An 11,114-nucleotide genomic window follows, 5' to 3' on the forward strand; every position below is an offset into this window, starting at 1 on the left:
TGCACCAAGCACGGCGCTCACTGTGGCAGCCCCAGCCCAGCAGCAGCAATGTGGGGCTTCCCAACATGAAGGGAAGCATTTTGGGGAGCAAAAGCAGAGCTGCCACCAAAAAGGGGCACATTTTAATAGCCCTTATGAGACAGTCAGGCCAAGTGGCCATTTGGGGACGTCCAGGCGTGCCCTGCCCACTCTGCTGCCAAGCCAGCGAGTGTGACAAGCTCTGACATCACAGCTGGGAAAATAACATGTTATTTTCCCAGCTTGGATGTGAATTTCCCTGCTATTACTGGCAGCGACCATCTTGGGAGGAGAAAGCAGCAGAGGGCTGTCAGGAGAGGGGAGAGAAGGGAAGAAATGGTTTTCTGGGCTGGTGGAGCCTGTCCAACCCCTGTGGGCTGTGGGGAGGTGGGGATGCTGTGCAGGGTCACCCCATTCCCTTAATCCCACTGCTTCCAGCAGCAAGTGCAGCTACATGTGGGGTCCTGCATGGCCCCAGCGGGGCTGGTGGGCAGCAGGTTGTGCTGAGCAGCCACCCTGGCTGGGGGCCCTGTGTGGAGCCCTTTTCACCCCACAGCAGCTCATTCTCAGCTGGGGGAAGGGTTTGGAACCTCACCTGAGGAACCACCCACAAAACCACAGGAACAGAGCTGCTTCCCTTCCCCACACCAGGGATGGATGCTGTGCTGGCCCATGGGGCAGTGAGCAGCCCTGGAAGCTGTGAGAGTTCCCTCCCATGCCCATCCTTGACTATGGTAAAGGACCTCATTTGAAAAGTGGAGTTTGAAACAGCTTGGTGCAATGGGGAGCTGATGTCTTTTATTTGGGGGGAACCCCAAAACACAACAAAAACAAAACAAAGTGTCTTGGCACAAGATTCTTGTGCTCCAAAGCTTGAGAAATGCTGGAACAGCTCAGTGAGGGCTCATTGGGCCAGCTGTGCTTAAATCATCACCTGGAAAAAGCCATTTAACTCCCAGTCCTAGAATATCCTCCATCACTTACCCCAGAACCCAGATCTGAGGGGATCCTGTCTCTCTGCACCCACTGGAGTGTCCAGGGAGGTTTTTGGCTCCACCATGGCAGCTCCAGCTCCTCGGGAAGCACAGAGATGATCTCAGAGGCAGTGATGGCCATGACACCTCAGCCTTGGAGGAGTATCACGTGTCAGCTTCCAGCTGCTGCTTCCAACTGGGCTGCAAGAGGGTTGTGCTGGTAAGGCAGAGATCAGTATATTGAAAAAGCCATGTCAAACCCAATGTGAGTCTTGGAGAAGGGGAAAACCTCTTAGAAATCTTGGTTTCAATGCATAGAGCACACCCACCAAAGTGCCTGCGCTTCCTGTTGGGGCTGCAATGAGAGGATGCTGTGAGACAGACACCACATTTCATTACCTTGCTGCCTTAATTGCCATCAGCCCTTCCAGTTCACAAGACTTGGTGGTTTCTCAGTTTCTCATCGTCCTTCCACCCTGTTGTGTCTCAGGGAGGTATTTCAGGGGCTGGGACTGCCAGGAGGGAAAAGCAGTGGGTGAGGAGCACTCTGTGAGAACCACCTGGAACTCCTTAGCAGAGATGGTTTCGGGGGAATATTTTGGCCTTTAAGGTGAAAACTTGTTTCTGCAACACCCAGAGGGTGTTGAGGACAGTGAAGATGGGCTGGGGGCTGTCCATTCCCATTGCAGAGCTGCACTGGGAAGAGCCCAGAGTGACCCTGGAAGGGACCTGGGTCACTGCTGGGATCTGAAGCTCTCCTGAGCATCCCCCAGAGCATCACCCACCACTCCAACCCTGAGGCAGCCCATTGCCAGCCCTGGGGATGCCTCTGGGAAGGTGCAGCCCCTCTTTGCACCCCATGGGGCTGCTCTGCCACCCTCCCAGGCTCTGGTGCAGGGCTTGGCCGGGGTCACTGCAATCGATATCTCATCTGCAGGCTCTCCTAGCGGAAGTGATGGTATATTGGAACATGGTAATGGCTCTTGTCTAGTGGAAAAGGCTAATCTTCCCCAGCTGTACGGGATCTCTGCAGGTGTCCTCTGGCTCTCCCCGCTGCCACCAGCCCTGCCAAGGAGCAGACACACTTCTTTAAAGCTGTAGCACTGCAATTTGCTGCTGTCCTGGTGAGGGAGAGCTGCCTGCAGCCTGCAGGCTCCATGGGGCACAAAGCTGGGGCTGGGGCTTCCCAGCGAGGAGCTGGCACCCCCAGTGTCACCACAGAGCTGCTCACAGGTGCTGGGTCAAAGAAGAGAAGGTGATGTGCTCTCCAGAGGTGGCATTTCCCCAGGGAGAAAAGGAGAAGGGTGTGGGGATGATGCCAGAAGAGATGTGGACCCCCAAAGTGCCACCTGCACGTGTGGGAGGGAGGCAGGGAAGAGCAAGGGTGGCAGTTCCTTGCTGTTAATTTGGCTTCTTTGGCATCACACTTGCTGCTTGGTGGGACTCCCCGGATGGAACTTGTCCTGTTTTGCCCATCCCTCAGGACTGCTGCAGAGCCAGGTCTGCCATTCCCCTTGTGCATCACACCCAGATGGGCTCTGGGCTCTGTGGGTTCTGTTTTTTGAAGCTGACCATCCATCCCTGGCTACCACATCCTGCTGGATACCAGTGCCATAATCCATTTTCCCATTTTTCTGAGGTAATTACCAGGTGTGAGGTTTATTATGCATGTGGATTTGAGCATGAACTGCCAAGAACAGCTCAGAACAATGCCCAGGTGTGTGCAACACATCCTGGGGGCTCAGACCAAGGTGTGTGGAGCCCTCAGATATGGGCTGTAAATTGGGAACCCCAAGGGCCTGGTGGGGGCCCTCAGAGGCTGAGAATCCATCAGAGCCCACAAAAGCCAAGCCAAAGGTTGTGCTAACCTTGTTGGGGCAGGGATTTTTCCTGCAAAAGACAGTGAGGATAGATGGATTTTAAGAGAAAATTCCTGGAGAGAGAGAGCAGTTGTGGGGCTGCTGGGTTTTTGCTTAAACTTTATGTTGTTGGGCAAAGAAACACATCACTGGGTCCATAAAAGGAAAAACCATGATGTTTTACAGGAGGGAAGCAGGGGGGTCTTGTGTGGTTGTGCTCTGTGGGACTGTGCCCATATCACATCCTTTCCTGGGGCTCCATCTCCCATCTGGGTGTGTAGGAGGGGACCTTGGACCACTTCTCCCAAAAAGGGTCAGAAAATCCTGTGGTGCTGCCCAGTATCCTATCACTTTGTGCAGATGGCATTCCCCAGCCCTGGGTGACATCCCCTCAGCAGGGACACTGCTAGTCAGTAGGGACAGGGTTTACTCTTGGGAAAACCACAGGATTCCCCAGATGAGTGTTTTGCTCCCATTTCCTTTGGAGATGTGGCTTCCAGTGGTCCATGGGAGCACAGGAGGTGCCCTGGGCACTGCACACAGGTCATAGGGCTGCAGCACAGAACGGCTGCTCAGCATTCCCATCCTTCCCTGGATCATTTCTCCTAAAAAAGGGACAGAAAATCCTGTGGTGCTGCCCAGTGTCCCATCACTTTGTGCAGATGGCATTCCCTAGCCTTGGATGACATCCCCTGAGCAGGGACACTGGCAGCAATGGTTTACTCTTGGGAAAACCACAGGATTCCCCACAATGAATGTTTTGCTCCAATTTTCCTTTGGAGATGTGGCTTCCAGTGGTCCATGGGAGCACAGGAGGTGCCCTGGGCTCTGCACACAGGTCACAGGGCTGCAGCACAGCACGGCTGCTCAGCATTCCCATCCTTCCAAGGCAAAGCCATCCCCCCAGTGAGGTTGGGAGTCACCAGCCCTGATCTTCCCAGGCAGGGGGGAGATGGTGGCCTTTGTAAAGCCCTTAACAAGGTGGCTTTGTCTCACGTTTAACAAGGAGCTCCCTCGCTCCTTTCCCAATGCTGTGTCCCTGAAAGCCAGCTTTATGCTCTGGCTGGGGACACGCTGCTGTGGGGCCGGATCAGAGGGACACAGGGGCCCTTTGCACGGCCCTGACAAAGGCTGCCCCGGGGGGACAGAGCCTCACAGCTCAGCCGGCTCGGGGAGGGACAAGGGACCCACAGAGGGGGCTGCGCTCGGAGCCCAGCGTCCATCTGGTCACTCGATCACAGGGAATGACCTGAGGATGCTCAGGGAGGGCCAGGGGCTCCTTCTGCTCTGTCCCCCCCGCAGAGGGGGCAGGGGGAGTGGCTGGGAAGGGACAGGTAGGTTTTGTTGGCCGCAGGTAACAGGATCTGCAGCCGTTGGTGCCTCCCTGCCCTCTGCTCTGGCTTTGGTGGGGGGTGGGAGTGAGGAGATGAGGGCTGGAAATGAGACCTCCATTCAGCAGGGATGGTTCAGCAGGGATGCTTCCCTCACCTGGAAATGGGTTTGGAGCAAGCCTCGAGGTGTCTCAGCTCTGGCACCCCACAGATCTGACCAGGCAGGTAGGGAGCACCAGGAGTGATCCTTGGTTATGAGCAGCACCCTGGGGGTGAGAGTGAGGAGATGAGGGCAGGAAATGAGACCTCATTCAGCAACGATGCTTCCCTCACCTGGAAATGGGTTTGGAGCAAGCCTCAGGCACCCCTCTGGTCTGGACCAGGCAGGTGCAGCAGCAGGAAGGGAGCACTGCAGTGATCCTTGGCTATGAGCAGCACCCTGCTCATGGCACAGCCATCACCCATCCCCATGTCAGCATCCAAACTCCCCTCTCCCACCTCCTCTTCCTTCCCTGGGGGCTTTGCTGGCCTCTGCTCAGTTTGGGAGTTCCTGCCCTTCCCTGTCCCACCCTCTCTCACCTCCCCCTCAGCCATCTGCCTCTGAGCCCCCCACCCAGCTTTGCTGTCACACATTAAAACCCCAGCTCAGCACCAGGGTCAGCATGTCACAGCGGCCCCTCATCGATTTGTTTTACCTCCCCTTGGCTAAAGCACTTTGCCCTGGCCCCTTCCATGGCAGAAGGAGCTTCCCAAGCCCCTCAGCTCTCCCCTTGCCCATCCTGGTCCTGCATGGCTGGACCCTGTGGGCAGCAGGGGCCCAGCTGAGCTGCTGATCTCCTGACCCTCCCTGGGGCACCTAACGTGTCTCCCTGGTTTATCTGGATCAGTATTTCTGCAAGGGCAAGGAGGATCCCTCCAGGGGAAGGAGGGGATGAGGGGATCCTGCTTGTTTGCACAGCCCCACGGCTGGTTTAATGCTTAGCTGGGCTGGGTCATCTCTGGGGATTGGGAAGGGAGGAAGACCCCAAATCAGGGGTGGAGCTCAACCACTGAGGTCTCCTCCTCCCAGTTCTCACTCTCTGCACTGGGGCACAGTGGTTGGGATATCTTTGCCTTCAAAACCCGAGGAGCTGGCATGGCTTCAGCAGGGGTGGGGCTGCTTTGGAGGATCTGCTTCTCGCTCGTGGAGTTTGGGCCTGGGTGAGGGGTTTTGGAACTGTTCTACTTGGTGCTGGGACTGCTTTTATAGAAGCCTGGAGATGACAGTAAAGGACGATCATCAACTTAATAAGTCCAAGCAGTGAGAGCCCTGGCTGGGACAGCAGCCTCCAGCCCTTCTTGCTGCACACTGGGGATGCCCAAGGCATGAGGATTCTTGGTTTTATGGCTTGGCTCGGGGAATGAAGGCAAAGAACACATGGACAACACTCCAACACCAGCCCTGCTGAAGGCACCACACCTCCAGAACCCCTCCTGTCCCACAGAACCACCCCACAGCCGTGCCCAGGGTCCCTGTGCCAGCCGCCAGGGCAGCCCGAGGAGAAAAGCAGGGAGCTCTTGGCAACTCTGCCTTTTGCTTTCAGCCTGGCCCTCTCGCTATTTATTGGTGACTTTTGTCCTTGGCCAGCTTAGCGGCTGAAAGGGGCTGTATTATATCACATGGAGGCAGCTCCTGGGGGGAGAGGGCCGCGCTTTCTGCGCGAACAAAGCGGGGTTGGCTAATTCCCCTCTCCTCCCGCGGCACCCGGGTCCCATCTGGTTGACACAGTTTGCTCCAGTGTCTCCTGCTATTAAGCCCCCACTTGCCTGCTTGAATCACCAGCGCTCCCCCGCCCCTGCACCCTCGGCCGCTTTTTCTTGCTTTATTTTTCATTTTCCCCTAAAGCCAGGCAGAACTTGCTCCGTGGAGTGATGTCAGATGTGTGCGAGGCAGACCAATAAAACCTAATGCATCCCCCTCTTTGTCTGCCGGCCTCTCCAGCGCCTCACATTTTCCACTCAGAAAGCCACTTAAAACACATCAGCAACAATCCCTCACAAAACAGCCACTTGTTGGCTAATTGTGCGGAGGGCCCGCGCTGCGCTCTCCTGCCAAGGAGGCTCTGATGCTGCCAGGAACCAGGGCAGTGGGGATGGGAACCCTCAGCATCCACCAGGATTGGCCCTGGGGTGCCTCAGCTGCTCTGCAGGGTGTGGTGAGGGATATGGGGTTGGGATGTTTCTATTCCCCACAGCTCTGAGAGGATGGTCACAGAGCCAGGAGTGGGGCTTTGCAGTAGGATGGATGAATAGATGTTTGCAGCAGAGCTCCCTGGACTCTGTCCTACCTGCTAATTCCTTCCAGCATCCACCAGGATTGGCCCTGGGGGTTCTCAGCTGCTCTGCAGGGTGTGGTGAGGGATATGGGATTGGGATGTTTCTATTCCTCACAGCCTGGAGAGGATGTTCAGAGCCATTTCTATTCCCCCTCAGAGGCAGCAGTGGGGCTCAGCTCAGCCCTCGCTTTGCAGCAGGATGGATGAACAGCTGTTTGCAGCAGTGCTCCCTGGACTCTGTCCTACCTGCTGATTCCTTCCTGGGAAGGAAAGCAGGCAGCTGCAGTGGGATGGGAGCTCTGGGGGGATGAGATGGGTGCCACCTTGCCAGACCGGTGACTTCAGCTCTGTGGCTGTGACTCTGAAGGCTGGAAGAGCTGCCCTATGCTGATGGGAGAGAGCTTTGTGGCAGCTTAGAGGGATGCCAGTGGGTTTCACTGGAGGGGATGGACATCCAGGTACCTGATGGAGGGCAGAGAGGGTGCAAATCAGAGATGCTTCAATGCAGGAAGGGAGGCAGAGAGGTTTGGACCTTTGCCTCCAAAAATCCCTCCCAAGGAATCCTTTGGGCCCTTTGGGATATGGGAAAGAGATCAGAGGGTGGTTATCTCCCCCTCTGCAACCAGGGGACCCAGCCCTCCCCTCCCCAGAGAGATACAAGTATGTGCAGAATCTGCATTTATTTTTCTGCAGAAAAACTTGGAGAGCTTCTGCTGCTGCCACCCCCGGCATCCTGGGAAGCAGGACGGGAGCAGTGTGCACTCACTGCCGCCTGCTCTGGGGGCGGGGGAGCTGTCACACCTTTATCTCACAGCCACCCAATCACACCTGAAATTTGGGCTAATTTGAGGCAGGCAAGGAGGTTCAGACACAGTGCCAAGGAGTGGGAATGCTGCCTGTGGGGGCTGTGCTGGGCAGGCAGCCCAGAGCCCTCCCTGCAGGCACCGAGCACACCTGCCCCTGCTCACCTGCCTGCATCCACCTGGGCAGTTCACTGGCACAGGGCAGAGTCTGAGCGACTCACAGGAACTGGTGCTGCTGCCTGCTCTGGCTCCATGGCCAGGCTGAGCCTCTGCCCCAGTGGCAGCCAAGGGATGAGGCGGGAGATGCTGACAGCTGCCTTGCATTCCCATCCCCATTCAAATTCGCATCCTGTTCCCATTCCCATCCCCTTTCTCATCCTGTTCCCATCCCCATCCCCATTCCCATGCCCATGCCCATCCCCTTCCCATTCCCCCATTTCCACCCCAATTCCCATTGCCCCATTCCCTTCCCATCCCCATTCCCATTTCCATTCCCCCATTCCCATTCCCATCCGCTTTCCCATCTGCTTTCCCATTCCCATTCCCATCCCCATTCCCATTCCCCCATTCCCATCCCCATTCCCATTCCCTTGCTGTGCCATGGGGGTCCCTGTGGGCTGGTCAGACCCCACCCCACACCTGTCAGGGGCGGGTGCTGGGGAGGAAGGGGTTAAGCAGCGGCAGGAATCCGAGGATTACAGGTTTGTGTCCGGACTGTCCCATCTGTCAGCAGCACAAAGACGAGCCCTGTGTCGGGCTGGGCTGTCAGCGAGGAGCCCACCACTACATTAGGACTCCATTAGGGAGGCTGGTGCTGGGAAATGGCAGCTGTCAGGACACTATCATTTCTCCTGTAATTCCTCCTGCTCCTTTCTCAACTGCACTTAAATAGCAGCTCTACCCACTGGGCCAATTTTGCATTTTCGTCCTCCCCGCTGCTCCTCTTCTTTCTTTAAAGCTGCAGCTCCCTGGGCTCCTTCCCTGCAGCCTGCTGGTGCCAGTGCCAGTGCCAATGCCAGTGACAGTGCTGCCTGTGCCAGAGTTGCCTGTGCCAGTGCTGCCTGTGCCTGGCCATGGCATCTGCACAGGGAGGAGGGCTCAGGAGCATTGGCAGCATCCTCACTGTGGAGCCGCAGCAATGCCAACCTGGTTTGAAATGGGAGCTCACTGGCTCCTGAGCCGGCACAGGGAGGAGAGGAGGTGGATCACCATCTCCAAGGATGGTCCTTCCCTTTTCCCATCATCTGGGGCTGTCTCTGAGCTGGAGGATGTTCCCCAGGTTGTGCTGCCCTTGTACACCAGGCTGGCTGCTGATGCAGGGCTGGCCAGGATGGGGCAGAACAATGGGTGGAGAATGGGGCTGGGGACCATGACCAGTGTGTCAGAGCAGAGTTTCCTCTTCCAGCCACAAAATCTGTGGCTGGGGACCATGACCCGTGTGTCAGAGCACAGTTTCTTCTTCCAGCCAAAAAATCTGTCCAATCTTTCAGCATTTGCCAGAGGCTCCTGGGTCACACTGCCTACCACATCAAGGTGGGATGATCCTCTGGTACCAGAGGACCCAGAGATAAAACCACAGACAGACAGATTTCCTGATGGGACAAGATCACCTGGAAACTCTCAGCACCTGCAGAAAAGCAGCTCAGCATGGTGAGGGGACCATGCTGGGGGTCTCTGTGCTCACAGCTTTCCTAGGAATGCCTGCATCTTCCCACACCCTGCCCTGCCCTCAGCGCATCTCCAGCTGGACCAGCGCTCCCCGTGGAGCCTCCTCTTCCAGCAGGGGATCAAAACAAACACTCGTGTGGGGAAGTGCATTGCAGTGGTGCTCGAAATAAATAACTAATTTCTCCCTACATGATCTCAAGGAGCAGGAGAGGTGTGAATAGCAGGGCCCGGTGTCGGGCTGACTGGACTCCCCGGGGCGGTAATTCAGAGGATGACAAACATAAGCCAAAGAAAAATGTTGAAAAATGGGCACTTCCCGCAGCCCTGAGCAAAGGAGCTATTGCAGGGTTTGGAAATAACGAAGGCAAAGAGAGGGAGAGAGGGGAATTTTCTCATTGAGACCAAGTGAAGTGCCAAACAAGCTGCTATTATGGTGGCTTTGAGAGGCACAGGGAGGGGGTGGTGGGGAGGAGAGTAGGGGGAAGAAGAGGAGGGAGAGAGGGCTGGAGGAAGGGAGAAGAGTGGGGGCTCTGGGGGAGAAGGGGATGTGAGGGGCCAAAGCTGTGAGGTGGCACAGGGGACATGGAGAGAGCACCAAGGTGTGTGATGGTGGCAGGGCCACCACATGCCAGCACCCCACCCCTCACCCCCACATCTCCCCATCCTCATTCCCAGCCACCTTCTACCCCCTACAACCACCACCACCACCACCACCACAAGAGAGGGGAAAAAAAAAAAAAAAAAAGAGAAAAAAAGAGATGGAAAGAAGGAAAACAAAATATCTACAGTTGTCGAGACAAGGGGAGAAAAATAGAGGCAAACATCCATAATTTTCTCTGTGGGGCTTTGCAGTAATTGAGCCATTTGGATAAAAATAAAGGCAGCAGGCCCTTTAGGTAAGAGGAGCTTTTGCAATCCAAGAAGGCTGAATTATGCGTCTTGTATCACTTGAAACCCCCCAGCACATCACCCCCCTTCTGCCTCCCCCGTGCGACACCAAACCACTTTCCCTTTTCTTCTTCTTCTCCTTTTTTTTTTATTTTTTTTTCTCCCTTTCCCTCCTCCTTTTTTAAGTACCCTGTCAAACAGCATCCGATGAGAGGAGAATTTCAGCTGTCACAACTAATTTCAGTGTGTGTGTGCAAAGGTGTATGTGTGTGCCTCGAGAGGGGGGAGCTGGGGGTGGAGGCGTAGAATCACTCCCTTGCTTTTTATTTATTTATTTTTTATTTTTTTATTCCTCTAAAAGGAAGATTTACATCAGAAATTTGTTTCTGGAAGTGTTTAAGGCCTGTAATTTCCCTCTTTTCAATCACTGCCTGATGTCTTCTTCTTGCCAGCTCCAGTGCTGAGGCTGGCTGTCACCCTCCCAGCAGCCTGGTCCTTCTCAGCTGCTCCTGCCCAGTGCCAAGGAGGATTTTCCATCTCTTACCAGGGCTTGGGGATCCCAAAGTTCAGCTCTCACAGCCCTGAGCATCACTCTGGGTCTGGTGGGGAAGGTTCCAGCTTTTCCCTGCCTATGTCACAGTGTTGGTGGATTTGTGCTGCAGGTTTGGTCACCTTTGCAGCCACTTTGGGATTGGCATTAGCTGGAGGCTCACAGGGTGGATCCTGCTCAGGACAGGGCACCCCTGAGAGCCAGGTGGGGCTGTTGGGGTGATTCCTCACCCAGGATATTCCTGGAGAAAAGGGGCAGCTGGTGCTGAGCACATTGGGTCTTCCCAGCCAGAGTCAGGAGGGGAAAATTCCCTGAATCCAAAACCTCTGGGTGTTCCCAAGAGAGGAGGAAATAAAGCCCTGGGCATGGCTGGAGGTGTTGCCTCCATCACGTTCAGAAGATGATGGGGTGGCTGTGGAGATCATCTCAGGTGATGAGGAGCTCCAGGCCAGGCTGGGTGGAGCTGTGAACCACCTGGTCTGATGGGAGGTGTCTAATGGGTGGGACCAGATGAGCTTTAAAGTCTCCCCACCGTAAACCATTCTGTGCTTAAAATCCTTCCTTTCCTAAAAGAAATGGACTTTTTGCTTAAAATGACCCCAGTTTCTGAGAGAGGAAAGCTGGGGAGCAGCCACACCACTGGTGTGGGGAGGTGACAGAGCAGACTCTGCACTCCAGTGGTGTTCCCTTCCCACCAGATCATTCCAT

The sequence above is a fragment of the Zonotrichia albicollis genome, chromosome 21 (assembly GCF_047830755.1).
Source record: "Zonotrichia albicollis isolate bZonAlb1 chromosome 21, bZonAlb1.hap1, whole genome shotgun sequence".
In the NCBI taxonomy this organism is placed as follows: domain Eukaryota; kingdom Metazoa; phylum Chordata; class Aves; order Passeriformes; family Passerellidae; genus Zonotrichia; species Zonotrichia albicollis.